This window comes from Acipenser ruthenus, chromosome 20, assembly GCF_902713425.1.
Source record: "Acipenser ruthenus chromosome 20, fAciRut3.2 maternal haplotype, whole genome shotgun sequence".
In the NCBI taxonomy this organism is placed as follows: Eukaryota; Metazoa; Chordata; class Actinopteri; order Acipenseriformes; family Acipenseridae; genus Acipenser; species Acipenser ruthenus.
Window position 1 is genome coordinate 5,712,320 of NC_081208.1, and position 17,638 is coordinate 5,729,957.

The 17,638-nt window shown below is 37.4% G+C and overlaps 1 long non-coding RNA gene across 1 annotated transcript; it reads right to left on the reverse strand.

Moving 5' to 3' along the window:
* Positions 1-1,503: 1,503 nt before the first annotated feature.
* On the reverse strand, positions 1,504-16,558 carry LOC117432080 (uncharacterized). Its single transcript, XR_009307856.1, has 4 exons — positions 16,425-16,558; positions 13,591-13,791; positions 12,926-13,003; positions 1,504-2,275 (listed from the first exon to the last, which is right to left on the reverse strand). It is a non-coding gene; the product is annotated as an uncharacterized LOC117432080 (long non-coding RNA).
* Between the last annotated feature and the right edge of the window lie 1,080 nt (positions 16,559-17,638).

A 17,638-nucleotide genomic window follows, 5' to 3' on the forward strand; every position in this document is an offset into this window, starting at 1 on the left:
ATCGAGTGGAATGGTGTTTCAGTAAAAGAGATGTTGTTGTTTTTAATTACATGATAACGGGAGGGCTAACATTAAGAGTCGCCTCCCAGTCCGATTTCTTTTTTTTAATTTTATTTAGTGTTCATAAAATATGAGTGATTCATAGCAATGGCTACAGTCAGAAATAGCTAGGACATGCTTTCACAGGCGTGTTTGCTGAGGTTTGTAAATCCCTTTTCTTACCTCTTATTAGCGCAAGAAATGTTATCGCTATTATTTCTTCTGTTGGAAAATTTTTTGGTTTGTGTCTTTTATAAGATGGACTGACGTCTATGTTTAATATATGCTGAACAGATATATTTGTTGTACATGCTTACTATTAACAGACAATTACACAGTTGTGAAAATCTCAACAAAAAAGTGCAGGCTCTCATATGCACAGCGGGGTGTAAACATTACAAAAATTGAGACAATTTGAGTGACAATAAATAGTTTTAAAAGGTATACTTATCGGTACACAATACATTTATCAATACAAAATAAGCCTTAAAAAATAACTGATCAAATATAACCATCAAATATATCAAATATAACCAATTCACCATAAACAAGGAAGCTGAAAATACTGGAAGCGTTGTACCCTCTGCATGTATCACTCATGGCATGTACTGTGATATAACACTTAAGTTAAACCTGAAATGATAAGTATTAAGAAATATTACACCATGCAGTAACTGCTCTAGAGAGGGAGGGTTCTTTCAAGATATCCTAAAAAAGGGATGATGGTATAAAAAAACAATTGTGCTATGAAAAAATTATACAAAAAGGTATATCAAACAGTGTACAATTGGATCTAAAATACCCCTCTAATTTTTAATGTAGCAGGCATTACTCTGAACAAAATGATGTACTTGACTTGACCATTTTAATCACCTACAACAGGACCTGGCCATCCTACAATGACAATCCTGGATTAGAACATATATCCCTGTTATTTTTATTTATTTTTTGTACTTATTACTTATCTACAATAATATATTCTGTGTGCTTCTCTGTTGTGTTTCTGTGTAGATTAATTACCTTGATCTATTCCAGAAAGTATTTCAGGCAGAAACAGGTTTCGTTTCAGAAAATACTAGGATCACAACAACTAACGTTGATCGCTATACTTAACATGCACCTTGCAAGTTGAGCCTGTGTATGGAAAGCGTGAAGCACACCTCACTGCATCTGTATCCCGATTCTGACTCACTTACCAAATCTGAAGCAGCACTTTGTTGATCCTGAGCATTTTTTTTTATGTTAACACATCACTTTTTATTTTAGAAATTTTCGCACAAATTCTGGCAAGGAAATCGGTGATAATTTTTCTTTTTTTTAATTGTTGTACTCATATACATCAAACAGAAGATTTGCAAATATACAGCACTGTACATTTTCACATTTATGGTCCCCCCCTCCATCAACCCCACAGCAAGAAAAGAAAAGTAAAACACCTTCACCCTCCCACCCCCCAGTGCAATATCTATCTCTTAAGTATACCAGTAGAGAGTCCTATCTTGAACTTGAACTGGTTGCAGTGGTACAAGAAAATAAGTACCTAGTAATCTAACCTATACTGCTTCTAGGTTCTGTTTGTGGTCTCTGTATCCTGTGCACCCCGACTACAAAGGGTTTCCACACCTCTGTGCTGAAGAAAGCGCATTTGAGAAACGTCGCGCTAGTGGACTGTGTGATTAAATAAGTCCCGGTACCCAGTACAGGAATTAAAATGAGTCCCGGTACCCAGTACAGACATTAAAATGAGTCCCGGTACCCAGTACAGACATTAAAATGAGTCCCGGTACCGATGAATACTGGCAGCATTTCACCCCTGCCATTACACATCTTTAGTTTACATGTCTTTAGTTTACATAAGCCAAATATATGACACACATGCATGTTACATGCTATTCATGCAACATTGCTTTTTCACGTTATCAAGCCTTCTGGCTTATAGTTTAAATCATACGTCCTTCCCCACTTTATAGCTAGGATTTTGAATATACTCCTGTTGATGTAATATAGACATACAATACAGTACATTTTTACAGCAAAATAAACTCACAAGCAAGAAAATATCGAATCCCTAGCCAATTGAGAACTTGACACAGCCAGGATGAAAAGCTGCATCCCCCTGACTGCATAACTCATCCAGCACACCACTCGACTGCGCCTTTACAAAGTGAGACCTCGGAGCCCCGGTGTTCCTGCAAAGGGTTGGTGTTCGTCTGTTTGTGTGTGTGAGGCTTAGACCCTGAGGAGTACATAAAGGAAAAAGCTGTTTTTCTATATGATGAAAGAAACATTACTTACATTTCTCTGAACACAAAAAGAAGCTTATCTTTGCTAGTGATACACAGGTATGTAGTGAGCTTACTGCTGGAGTACATGTCAGTATACCACATGCTCTTTGAGCTCAACTAGGCTGTAGTGTGGAAGGTAGTGGGTTTGAGTAACTCAGTACAGAAAGTGTTGAAATACAGTGTAGATGGTAATGTATTTGAGGAGCTCAGTGGTTAGTTTTATATTTATATTTATTGCATTTATATAGCGCTTTTTATACAAAAGTATCGCAAAACACTCTACAGTACATAGCAGAAAAAAAGAACAAACCACAATGCATTTGTATAGCATGTCACACATACAACTGCCACAGTCAGAGCATTTAAATAACAGTATATGCATAATAATACAAAAGCAGCAATTTTAAAGTTACATTAAAACCCACTAAGATGAGAAAGGCATTTTATAAAAGTGTGTTTTTAGTCTTGACTTGAAAACTGTAATGGTTCCAGCTTCCCTGACAAACAAAGGCAGAACATTCTATAATTTAGGAGTTCTACAAGAAAAAGCCCTACCTCCTGTGTTGTTTTTTTGTTGACCCTAGGAATAACCAGCAGCCCCGCTTCCTGTGATCTCAGAGTGCGGTTTGGAAGATACAGGGTAAGTAACTCCTGCAAATAACTAGGTGCTAATCCATTCAGGGCCTTGTAAGTTAACAGCACAATCTTAAAATTTAATTCTAAAAGAGGTTGCAGTATGAAAAGTAGTGGGTAGGTGTAGCTCAGTGGTATTGAGAAAGTGCTGGGTCACAGTGTGGGCTTGAGAGCTCAGTGGTTACAATAGTGCTGGGCTTCAACATGGAAGGCAGTGGGTTTGAGTTGTTTAGCTTTAACCTGTCCCCTGCAACACTGCCCCTAGTGGAAGTAAGCAATAACTTGTTTGTTCTATGTAACATTTCGAGTGTATCAGATTTACTTGGACATGATTCTGAGCTCAAATGAGGCACCAGAGATGCTTTAAATGTGAATCTAAAACAACAGGAATACTTTAGTTCAGGTAACTAATATTTCATCGTCACTCCAATATAATATTGCATGCGCATAAAAACAGTGCTTAAGTTGTGCATGTAGGCTATTCATTCCCCTGCTGTCTGGGATCTGCAATCAGTGTCTGACAGTGTGTGCTCTGATGTGATGCTTGTACTGTACCAGCTGCCATGCCTCGTGGCTGCAAAAAAGCAATTCCTATTCTGAGCATGAGGAAATACAGCAGGATCTTTATTTTCTTCTAAGCTCTTTCTTTTCAGTCTCAGGGGGACCTGGCTGCAAACAAAACACTTGCATAAACTGTTTCCCTGCGGGATAGGTTTGTTTTTGTTTTTTTTTGTATGAAAATAAAATGTATATTTATAAATACAATTTAAATATTTTTTAAAGTCTTAGAATACTTTTAAGAGGAGCTTTCAGTAATGAATCCCTCAGCGCTGCCTGCCAACATAAAAAAGAGCTGTTCAAAGAAAGACAGCAGAGAAGCTGAGTGTTCAGATGGAGGTTTGATTATACATTCCCTCACACAGCTCAGTCATCGGCGCATGTGATGTGGCTGACAGCAGTCTCTGTATACCTTTCAAAGAGCTTTTTTTCTAGATTAGCATAGCAAATGTGCCTTGTTGTAAGCAAAGAGACTGGAGCAGTAGCTTTATACTGTATGTTTGTTTTATATACTCTTGTAAGGACAGGTATTGCCGCAGTGTTGTTGTGTGTGTCAAAGCTTCTTTAAACCCACCCTCCCTGGGCTCAGTTCAGGATAAGAAACACAGCGACACTAATTGGAATATTAGTTAGAGTTTGTTAAAAAAAAGTAATGCATGTTGATTTAATGCTGTATATAAAGAAAAATTCACTGTAGGTTCTTGTTTTATTGTGAACTGTTTGAAAGTCATCACAAAGATATTTTGTGTACCTGTACCATGTGACCTAGAGCAGTTAGAAGGATTTAAAATGGGCAAGCATTTAAGTAATGACAAAACATCTTTGAAGACAACAACTGACCAGGTTGGGTGCGGTGCGAATCGACTGGTGACTGAAAGGGGAAAGTGATGGCTGCAGAGGACAGTCACATCTGAAAGGTGTTAATCCACATGGAGAGCAACCCAGTCATGAAATGAAGGCAGGTTGTGAGCAATCTATCAAGCAGAGCAGAAAGCTTCACATGCAATTAGTTATAACGCCTTTATTACATGTTTTATAACACTGTTAATATACCATTAAATGCTTATTTATATTGGATAAAATATAAATAATGTTGTATTAATACTATTATATTGAATTGGGAACACTTTATTTTGAGTGGCATACATACATGTTTAATTAATATGCAATTAACAATTTGCTGAAGTTTAGTTGTATGTTAATAACCAGTCAATAGATATGCCATGCATGTTTGTATCGATCATTAGACTGCTGTTTGAGCTTAGATTTCATATGTAAGTTTTGAGACTTGGTATTATTATTATTATGTGTTTATTTAGCAGATGCCTTTATCCAAGGCAACTTACAGAGACTAGGGTGTGTGAACTATGCATCAGCTGCAGAGTCACTTACAATTACGTCTCACCCGAAAGACGGAGCACAAGGAGGTTAAGTGACTTGCTCAGGGTCACACAATGAGTGGCTGAGGTGGGATTTGAACTGGGGACCTCCTGGTTACAAGCCCTTTTCTTTAACCACTGGACCACACAGCCTCCTATAGTTTCCTGCTGGTAGTTTCCTGCTCCAGTAAAAAAGACTTGCAAAGCTACTAATGCCCGGTTCACGCGATCATCACACTTTTAAATTGTGATTTCATTTGGTTTAAATGTGCATTATTTAGGCAGCATAGATAGCTTATAGAATAATATCAGTAACGCTACATACTAATCTTTATATGTCTCAAAAAACATTCTCAACACACATATGAAATATGAGCTAAAATGGCAGTCTAATGATAGATACACACATGCATGGCATATCTATTGACTGGTTATTAACATGTAACTAAACTTCAGCAAATTGTTACATGCATATTAATTAAAAAGATATTTATACCACTGAAAATAAAGCATTAGTTAAAATGCAAGAGGAGAATGGTTATGCTGCTTCAGTGACTGACAGAATATATCTATATATATATAGTGAATGTTCAAATCCCAGGCAGAATTAAATTCAAGTGTCAAACTGTAACGAGAACTTTAAATGTGGGAGATGAGAGAGAAAGAACAAAACAACACATTGCTGAGGAAACAGGCTTTGGGCAAATTTTAATCAGTTTACGGAAGCTAAATAATGAGGCAGTAATATACTGTCATGTAAAACCCAGACAGCACAGAAGTTTTAAAAAGCATGGTAAAGCAAAAACCTTCTTGGTGAAACAGGGGGGAAAAACTCATGGCTAAGCGTACTACAGCACAGTGAATCCACAGTATCATCTTCTTCTGAAATGTATAGAGATAATGATTACATGATGCTCCAACTATGCCACCATCATGAATGGATAATTGAGGCTTTCAAAATAAAAACTATGTTGCTCAATCATGGAATAACTGTTGCATGGTACTGTACCTTTATACAAGTAGAATTAAAACAGTTTAGAACACTAACATAAGTACATTACACAAGGCAGTTAACATGATGAATTAAGGATCACTGTGTATTATAACACATTCATCAATATTTTATACATTATTTAAAACAGATCATTGCGCTTAAATTACAGCAATGGAGCTACGGTATAATCGTCATATTTCAACATCCAGCCCAGTCCCCATGCAGTTCACTTAGCTGTTACCCTAGGGCTGCAGAATGCATTGATTGACCAAATATGTTCAAGGCTCTGCTATAGACAGGGGAATACAGATTTAACATGCAGAGTAAAGCAAACAGATTGGAATCCATTTACCAAACCTCTTTCCTTGTGAGTTTGCGATCCATTAAGTTTGTGATTTTATAGCTACAGGCTTTTGTGTCACACCATAATGAACCTTGTTTCAATGTGAAGTGCTGGGTTTGTATTTTGTGAACAATACACTATTTGCCTTTTTACAATCTTGTAATTAAAGAAAATGCTTTTAGTTCTGCGTACAGTACAAATAGAACATTTCAAAACAGGCAATTAAAAAAGAATATATATATATAATTATTCAAAATAATTTCCATAACATGCTTTCCAAATAAATGTTTCTTTCAATAAGCTTAGCAAATTTCCCTGCATTTCAGGTTTCCTAAATTATTTATCAGCTTTTAGTCCATTAATGATGCTGTTAAAGATCAGTTGAATAGTTCACCAGTTAATCATTTTAAAAAAGTAAATTAGTTCAGAAATATACAGTCAAGGTGCCGTCTCCCAACAGTTCACTTTTAACTTAATTTACAGCTCGCTCAGGGGGGTTGTAAATAACCCATGGAACAGCCTTTTAGACTTGCTCTCCTGCAGTGCTACTCAATACTAAACAAGAACCATACTTCCAGGGAAGCCTGTTGTAATAGCAGAAATAGCAAGTATTTCCTTACAAGAAGCTTATAATGGGATTATACAGGGCTCCTCACACAGGTAATGTGTACATTCACTTATTACAGACAAAAGCAAAAGGAACCGATCGTTTTGAATGTTTTACACTGTGCTTAGTGTGAGCACATGCACTGCGTATGTGGATTATTAAGCATACAGATGCAGCTGCAAGTGTCCCATTGTGCGTTGTGTGATGCTGAATGCTGTCTGTAACACCATAAGAATTTCAGCAGTATGAAAACGAACCTGCTTAAAAACTGTACAGCAACTCTATAAACTTTAATGAAAACGGGTAGCTGTACTTTTATGTACAGGTACAGTTCAGTGCCAAAGTTTCCCAGTTTCTACTACCCTGTTGAAATGTGTGACTGCAGTGTGTGTGTGCGAGCGTGTTATGTGTGTGGTTGCAGTTATGTCAAAAAAGGAAATGTTGTTGTTTTTTTATGCAGCTATACATCAACTAAAAAACGGTGCCTTATTTATTTTTAAGAAATATATTTGGTTACAGTGTATAAACCAAAATAAACCCTAACTGAACTATTATCACACCACAGCATTACCAGCAATTAAAGAAACGGCTAATCTTTATTTATTATATGAAAAGCCTTTTGATACTGAACATCTTTGCACCATTGCTGGATTAAATTACAAAATAATGTCATTTTCTAGCCCTAGAAAGGTTTGCTTATTTGTGTTTGTCATATATAGCAATGCATCTCTCTACATGGTTTTTAAATTGCATTACCAATCACCATTGAAGTCCACTTTTAATAAAGCTGGATGGTAACATTATTAATTCCCCACTATTGATATAGTTAGGCTGCAGGGAATGTATTTGCAGTGTGCAGAGATGGTGCCCTTGCACACTGAATAGGATTAAGCACTGTTCAATAATTTATTGATATGAATAATTTAAAGATGTTTTTAAGGGGCATTTTACACAAGATTAAATGGGGCAATGTATCTGCGTGCACATCCTCTTACAGGTGCTAGGACATGCATGTGCCTGGCTTTTCAAGTGGACAGAGTAAATGTCATGGCTCTCTTTTCCCTTATAAATAACTTAAACTGTTATATTCCCTTTACTTTTGCAAACAATAAAATACCAATTGATTTGCAATTATGTTGAGCATTTATGGGTTCTGTTGATTCAAGATTGAGTTATCTTTCGTCTCTGCCTCGCTTTCTGATTTCCATGTTATGCATTAGCCGCAGTCCTGTTTTATTTGAAGAATGACTAAAAGTAACTGTGCTATTTTTTTCACTTAAAATGTAATGTGTTAACCACATTTCATGTTATTATGCATAGTTAAAATGTACTTAACGTGTAAATCTTTTTGCATGACATATGTAAGTACACAATTGTATCAGAAAAGGGTTAGGGTTAGGTTTAGAGTTAGGGTTAGTGGGGTTTGGGTTAGGTTTAGAGTTAGGGTTATATCATGCAAAAAATGTATACATTAAGTAAATTGTAACTATACACAGTAATTAGAGACACTTAATATAAAATGTTACCCAATATTGGCGCCTCAGAATCTGAAACATTGCAATCTTCATAAAAATGCAAGGAGAGATGGAACCAATACAATTACATTCAGAGCTACTTCCTCTTCAACACATTCGTTTCATAATTGGGTTCATTAATTTAGCTGCAGAACCCATCCATGGAGAAAAATCATATTTCTTATTAATGCAAATGCAGTCTACCGGGTATTCTTTGAAGTAGATTTGTATGCACTGTTTTATATTTAGCATGGAAAGGGTTAAAGCCCCTGTCTGTTTGGGTGATAATTGAATTTAGGAATTGAATCATTGGAGAAAAAGTGTATTTTTCAAAGAAAACACTTTCTAGTGTCAAACCTTCAGTGTTAATACAGCTACCATAACTTGTGATCCATACCCACTGCCGTTGATAGTGAAACGGTTCCCTACAGTTCTAAGAGTCTGAAAGCCCAGCAGTCTTTTCTGGCACCCTGGAGTGTTTTGTTTCATATGCACCTCTGATACCCATGTAAATCTGTGCATTAAAAATCTGACAAGTGAGTGAGTTACCTTAAGTGAAAGTCCATGCACCCGGACAGGAGTCACCTCTGTATCTGAGGTTACTTATTACCTCCCTGAGAAGGCTGTTAGTGAACAAGCTCAGGGTAAACTATTGAAAGACAGCACATTTATTATGAATTATTATTATTATTATTATTATTATTATTATTATTATTATTATTATTATTATTATTATTATTATTAGTTTCTTATGTATTTCTGAATCCTTTTCCAAAGGATTAACTTGTGAACTATTCAATGATTCAATGGCATTTTTTAACAGGATCCTGGCTAAAAGATGATAAATTAATTCAGTAAGTCTTCATCCACAGTGTTTCAAATTTTGGTTTATGCAAATGGTGCACCTTTTGAGAAACCTGTATGAAGTATGATATACCTCATTTTGTATCTCTGGTTCCTGGTGGCTTGGTGGGTAAATGGCATGCTGGTAATCACATGATCTATTCAAACTCTTGCTGGCAGCCTTTGGAAGCATCAATCAATGCATGTGTCTGCCTATGAGGCAATCGTGGCTCATCCAGTCTATTTAATTGGAAAACCTTTATTTCCAGGATTTATTTTATATAACATTTGCTGAGCATTTATTAGTGTTAGTCTCTCTCTCTCTCTCTCTCTCTCTCTCTCTCTCTCTCTCTCTCTCTCTCTCTCTCTCTCTCTCTCTCTCCCTCTCTCTCTCTCTCTGTGAGTGTTTTTTTAATTGGCCTCATTTGAAAATTTCAATGTGGTGCCTCCACTTTCCCTCTACCTACGACCATGATAAGTTCAAGGCTGCCGTAAACCTCCATCTCCTTTCTTTGTTGTAAAAGGTATTTGGATTATTAGAAAAGTGCATGGGCTCAATGCTGGGTTTCTTCCTCTGAAACTCCACATTATATTCACACATTTATCTCATTACAGTATCTCTGCCTGTATCCCTGACAGTTTATCTCAGTTTTTTTTATCTCCTTGTCCGCTTCTCTCTTCATCTCAACCTCTTAACATCTGTACGTACAAGAAGCATAACAAAAAAGAAATAGGAGGCAGTGTCCTTTTGATCAGTGTTTTGGACGTGATGCAGGTTTAGAATTGGAAGGCAGGAAATTCTATCTTTTAATCCCATTATAGACACTTAAGGCCTGATTTACAAAAGTGGCAAAATAAGAACTAGGTTGCAAAGTGATTTTTAAAACTTGATTTGGGTCACTAAACATAAGGCTTTCAAACGGTTAATATAAAATGTGCCATGTATCCACCTGTTGAACCCTTAAAAATATAAATAACTTGATTGAGTTACATAAATTAGGTATTAAAAATAATTTTGTGACCTAGTTCTTATTTTGCCCCTTTTGAAAACCAGGCCCTCTATCTTAGTTTGACAATGACTTCACCCCACCTCCCTCTGAATTTGGATATAAGTTGGACCTTATTAGAATCTCAATTAGGAAAACCATTCATTAACAAATTAATTAAACCTAAATGGCCTATAATTACACATCTGCTTCATGCTTAATACATGATCCCTACATTAATGAATGCAGCAATTGGAACTTATTAATCAATTAACAATGGCTTTTATTAAATGTTAATGAAGTTACACAACTGCGCACTTCTTGCAAATGATAGGGCCCATTTAATTAATGAAATGGGAATTAATAAATGTATCAGTATTTAATTGGTATTCCATGTTAAATGGTTTGGGTTTGCACAGAAGTACATGTTTGATCTCTGGACATTCAGATGCCAGTTGTATGTCTGCCAATTGATCTGGCTCTTGCCCACAGCCTCATTTCTGCATGGTTAGTTGAAGCATGTGAGTAACTATTCGCCACATGGAACTACAGCGAAAATCTCTACGAGAAAAAGTGAATAGCTTTAAATGTCATTGACATGTTTTCCTTTCTATTTCTGATGTTTTCTATCATGTCAGTGGTTCAAGGGTTCTGTGGCTCCCATATTACGTTACAGTATTTATCAGAACAATTTATTAGAGCACCCCGTTGCTTCTGTTGTTTAGATTTGATGTGTGTATGAAATCAAACCACTGGAACTGAAAATCCTGGAACATTGTCAAAATAAGCAAATTGGTGATTGTCTTATTTAATTGATGACTTTAATGGGCTGCACATGCAATTAATTTAAAATAGAGAAAAGGAACACATAGCCACACATGATAAAATGCATGAGACTTTTGAAAGGTTGTTTAAGATGCCTAATTATAAAGCACAAAGTGGTCAAACATTTTCACACGAGTGCCTATTGTTTCTATATCACGGATTACTGACCGGAAATTGAAATTGTTGCACCCAGAGGTTTTCATGCAGGTAGGTATATAAAGGATATAAATGACAAATCTTGAGGTGTTCTAATACATCTGAACACTACTGTATGATGTATATCTGCCTGAGCCTTACTTTGAACTTGCTTTGAGTTTATGTGGAGAATCATAAGCGTAACGGATGTGCAATGGATGTATTGTTTATTTTTTTTTTAATGTAATAAGATTTAGTTTTATTGTGTGATTGTTATTATTTTTACTGTTGCACTGTCCCTTTAACCCCCAGGGAGACTACTGGTCTCCATAGTAATTGCAGTGATAATTTGTAATGGGGCCAGCTGTATAAAAACAGGTGGGGTTAATCAGCGAGAGAGCGACCGGGTTTGAGAGATTTGTGAGCTGAGAGCAAGAGTCGGGGAACTACTGTTTGGTAAGGATTATAACTTTTCAAGTGTAATACTGAGGCGCTGTGAATTGGCTGAAGCGCTAGAAGTTAATGGTAAACTATGACTATTCATATTGAATAGTTTGGTCCGCTCTATATTGGAGTGGTTGCAGCGAAGTATCCCCGGTGCTCTTAGACGTCGGTCGCAATTGTATGGGGTTGATTATAAAGGAGAATGTGCATTGTCTGTATTCTGAGTTGGTAATTACGATCCTGTGAATTTTGATGTTATTTGAGCGCTGCATACAAACTTCTTTTCTGTGTTATTGGTTGTTTTAGACTTTTAGAGTAGCGTCTTTGTCCTGATTTATCGTAACTGTAATTGTTTATGTGTTTACAATGTATAGTTATAAATGGACTGTTAACTGTTGATTGCACACCTGCACTTTATCAACTTGTGTATTAACTAAAATAGCGGCTATTGGAGTGTTTAAGCATTAGACATTTTTAAGGTCACATGACGTTTTCTGTTCTAGGAACATCACTGATTATTAGTTTTATTTTAAAGTGTGTTATTTAAGGTTTGTTTTATTGTTTGGAATTGTGTTTGTGGAAACCACTATTTGCTTTTGAAGGCTGTTATTTAAAAGTGTTATTGTGCTGTGAATTATCTTTTTATTTAGAAGTGTTGGTGTGACATGACTTAGTTTAAAGTATCTTAGTGCTTAGGGTCTGATGGGATCGCTCTTGGTTAAAAATCTGCTGCTATAGTTTAAAGGTTGTTGCTATCAAATCTGCTGCTATAGGTAAAAGCTGTGATAATTTGTTTAAATAAAATTCTTGTGGTTTTTATACCTTGTTGTCCTCACTTTACACACTGTGCTGTCTTGATTTTTAAAGAACCTGTTATTTATTTGGAGTTATATTAGCTTAAAATTGGCGTAGTCATTAATTCTACTTAAATTGGTTATTTAAGATAGTCAGTTTAATTATAGGGATAACCGATGGGGTTATCCTTGTTTGACTAGCGAACGGTGTTTTGGAGTGGGGCGCTACAGAAGCACTGGGACTGAACAGACGTCCTCATTCCATTCAAATCATGTGATGACTTTTCAACTCTGTCAGCCTTACCTCTTCTCTGCCTAGAATATAAACGGAGAGCAGGTGAGACCAGAAGAGTTGAAAGGTCACCCTGACAAGATTTGAATGGAATACCGAGGTGTGTTCAGTACTGGCTCTTCTCTCGACAAACAAACTCAAAACCAGGTAGAGCAGATATAGATAAACATAACGCAATACTGTAGCAAAAACAAAATCCACTCAAACACCCTGAATAGTAAAAAAAATTAAATATAAAATATAATTTTACTTACCAATGTTCAAATATAGGTGGTTTAATGGCATTAGCTTCTCCTTGGATGGAACATCACCCATTATTGCTTTCTTATGCACTGCAATACATAGATATGCATCGCATGGGAAAGGATTATACAACTATAGGAACTGTGCGTAATTACAATGGCAATATAGAAAATAATGCATTATAATGAGGCCATTTTAAAGAGTTTACTACATGTATGTGCCATTTAGTTTAGATACTGTACATTATATTCACACATTTATCTCACGGCAGCATCTCTGCCTGTATCCCCAGCAGGTTATCTCAGGTTTTTAATCTCCTTGTCTGCTTATCTCTCCATTTCAATCTCTTCATTTTATTTTGGTCCCTGTGTACCCAATAATCTAGTACTGCCCCACGCTGTTCCCTATCTGTGGTTTTGTCTCTTCAGTAATATTTTATCTCACCTCGGGAATCAGAGAAGCCCTTTTCTTTGAGACAAACTCTTTCAATTCCAATCTAGTAGCCCAATTGAGAGTCTTTTCAAAGTTACAACAACATAACTGAATTAAATATGGAAAATTGATTTTACACCTTAACAAGATCCAGCTCCTCTAAATTCAACGCTAAACTAAGTTAGTTCCTTTCAAGGCACACTGAGGAAATCACTGCACAGCTTGTTTGCTTATTCCACTTTACCTTGAACTTGCTACTCTTCAGTCCAGAGCCACCGTCTTCCTGGACAGTATAGAAAAGCTGCATCTCCCTGTTGCAAAGCCATTTTCAGTCATGGTGGGCAAGTAAGTAGATGTTAAGTTGGCAGGTGGTATATAAACCTGCACAAATTCCTGATGATTCAAAGAGCTACTCTGGTGAACAGATCTCCACCCTCCAACCTCACTGTAGGAATGAGAGAACGGTCAAGCATCCGTCCAGAACAACTGAATCAATTTAAGACTCCTTGCAGCCTGACTGCCCATTGTGAACCCACATTGACGGTATTATAGCAAGTGCTTCTAATTTATTGTCCCCTGTACAGTATGCCACAGGGCAACTGAAAGGCAGACTCCCTAAAGATAAGATTGCAGTGTTATTAGAAAAAGAATGTTACAGACTCGAGGTCAGACATACAAGAAACAAGTTGACTAGCACCTTCAGAGTACTGATTACAGACTAAAGCAACAGTAATGAAGTGCCCTTGCCCCTATAGGGACACATCAGCGTGGTAGCTTATAGATACTCAGAATAATGAGTATATTTGCTTACAACATACAACTCTTTGATTGAACTGCAGGATGCCAGTTTTGCTTCCATTGTCGGAGGTGAAATGATCAGTTCTTGCCATCTGTCTTTTTATTCACTTCTTATAAAGTGGCCACTCATCTGCGCTGATAGACAATGCAGTACTGATTTCCTGCTCTCCCCCCAACCCTCCTGGGCTGTCATAGCAGTCTTTTCTTACATGATTGCAGGTTAATACCTGCCCTGTTGCCACGAATGAGCTGCCTTATCGGAGCTCGGCAAATTCCCGCATTGAGGGTGTTTAGACCCTGTTGCTGGTGAAGAGGGCAGAGGGATGGAGATTTTGGCACAATATGGACCGTTATCACGACCCAAGCAGGCATGCTGTGCTACGGCTCCCAGAAAAAGTCAATCTTGGCATGCAAATTCACCCCGGTTGATGCATTTGAGTAGGCGTCATTACCATTATTATTACTATTTATTTAGCAGATGAATTAAAACAAAGAGGCGTCTGTTATTTCCAGAGCCTTTGTTCGGCCCTGTTTTTCACTTTATCACAGTGTCAAATGAAAGTGGAGATGGGGGTTTTAAACCCATCTCAGTCTCAGAGGTCTGCAGGTTTTATCTACCCCACCCAGCTGCTTCTGTTGCTGTGAATAATTTCATTTTTTCTATACCAAATAATCTTTACCCAGGCAGATTTAAGACCTGGTAAGCAAACAGTTTTGTTGCAGTATTGTCAAGACGACTTTGTAAGTGTTTCAAATTGGTGCTTAATTGGTAGTTTTAATGCTGGGGAAGTTTAATCAATCGCTGGAGGTTTCACGGTACTGACTTTCCTGTGCTGAAGAAATCTCCACAGGGCTTGCAGTTTCCTGTACTGCATCCTAATACGTTTTTATTAGCTCTCAGATACAACACTTTCACCCTGCACCTCAAACTCTGCTGTAGTAAAGTATTTCTAAATTCAGCTGTATTGAGTGTTTAATGGTTATGGGTGATATTACACAGGAGTGTACCACAACCATTAGACTGAAATATAATTAGCTGATGTAATAAAACCTGGTAACGGTTTGGTTTGTTCATTTAGAAATGACACCTTCTGTTTGTTATACACTGACTGGGGAAAAACTGTGAATGTTAAAATCTGAAAATCCCCTATTCTTCAATTTATGTGGTCGACAGACCAAAATAAGATGCATGACAGCAGAACGTCGCTCGTTTGAAGGCAACCATTTATACTGTAGAACAGGTTATAAAGTGATCTGGTCATGGCTCCCATTTGACCCAATGGTTATTAATCTATTACCTATAGCTCCCGACAAAGACATTATAAAGGGAGAGCACTGGATTTAGCAACAAACATGGGAGAGCAGAAGGATCTCTGTTACTTGCATAAGTGGCGCTGGAACAATTTTCATAGTGGGGGTATTAAAAGTCATTGAAGAAAACTGTAACCCCTGTATATGATGGAATCCATGCATTCGTTTGCTGTTATATTAAACATGTTGATAAAACGAAGCTAGCATCAACACCTGTTTATCTATAAGTAAAACAAATCTTTAACCACAGTCCTTGCTTGCTACAATATTTACAACATGCTTACCATAAAACATTTAGAGCAAACAAATCAAAAATTAGCATATACTGTTATGATCCACTTATATACTGCAATTCAGAAATATTTACTTGTGAAAACAGGTTGATCAGTTTTATTTACAGTAGTCGTAGACAAGGACAGTCAGAAGCTCCAAAGGTTGACTTGCGGTCCGGTGTCATGCTGATGAATTTTGTCATGAGGGAATGGACATCTAACGCGTCCAGAATGTGTGTTTTTAGCATTGCTCCACAACTCAGCACCCCCTTACTGATTCTTGTGAGAATGCAACCATGCAATTTATAACTATTCAAAAGCAATGTAAAAAGGCGCAGTGCACTGCACCCCCAGCCCCCCTAGTTCCTACGCCCCTCCATAGTAATGGGTGACAGTGCATGCGGTTTGAGTCTCTGTGGCTGTGTTGACCAACATGTCCATCAAGACTGTTTCCCAGATGTAACAAAAGCCTTCCACCCTTTCTAATCATACCCAATATACAGGCCAGTCTGTCCAGCACTGTCATTACCCTGCACCCTTATAATGAGCATTTGTCTAAACACTCTCCATTTTCTCTGCTTTCAGCTCTCCAGTATCTTGCTGGAAACAACACTCCATTCTCCACTCTCAACATTCCAGCACCTTGTGTAAACCCTCTCCATCCTCAGCTCTCCAGCACCTTGCTGTGAACACTCACCATTCTCAGCTCTCCAACACCTTGCTGTAAACATTACTCCATTCCTAGTTAGGCGTGACAGCTCTTTAATAAGCTCTAAAGCCCTTTAGCTTTCTCAAGATGATGTCAAGCTTCATCTTAACTCGCACGCAATCTCGAGACAATAAAAAAATAATCTTATTCAGTACAACTGTTGGGTTTGGAAGGAGGGAGATGGAAGACTGAACAATAACCCTGACAGCTACAATCCTCGGGTATAAGCAAATCCATTCCCTGCAGATCAGAGACATGCTCTCTCACTCTCTCTCTCTCCTCTCTCTCCTGTGGGACAATGACTCCAACACAAACACATCTGTCGGCTGCCAGGCCAGATCCTCTTGTAAATCTCCTTAACGCTTCAGCCTATGCGCTTGCTTGGGGTCTCTGCGCATCGAGATTCACTCTGTCTCCTCGCATGCCTCTCAATAACAACTCTTGTTACACGTTACGCTAAGCCTCACATGATTAATCAGGATTTGGCCCACGGCTCGTCTTTCTACCACATTTCCTGTTTCTCCGCAGCCCTGAAATAGCACAGCAGAGGATAATGAGCTCCAAAGTCAGTTCATTATTAGCGGACTAAATACTCTGTTAGCTTCGCTTGAGTCTCTTAAGGTTACTGTCACACAATATATACTGTATATATATTTTTCATATTCCTCCAGAAAACATGGCCTCTGTCTCAGAACCCTATTTTGAAAGTGGAAAATAACATTTTCTGAATTGTAACTATAAATATAGCAAGCAACAGCACAATTATGAGAAAGGAACAGCTCTCGCTTGGTTCTCGCTCCTGTTAAATGTTTTATGCCTTTAAAGTAATGCCCTCATTTTTCATATAAATTCATTTTGAAAAGTGTGGTGTGATACATAAAAAACCCATGAAGAGCAGTTAATAATTCATGTGAAATAAATACGTACCACGTGTAATAAAATTGCAATTTTTTAAAATACAGTAACAGATACCAATGTATAGGAATAACCACCATATATTTTTTAAATATGTACACATATTGTACTCCTAAAGCTAGTATTGCAATTTTTATTAAATGGTAGCTTCATAAGGCATTTGTTTATGAACCAAGTCTTCTGAGTTTCATTGTTTATAAAGGTGGGGGCCCATGGCACTGACTCCAGTCAGTCACGTTGCAGGCAGAATGAACACCCCTTGACGTGCATTTATGCATTGTCTGGGT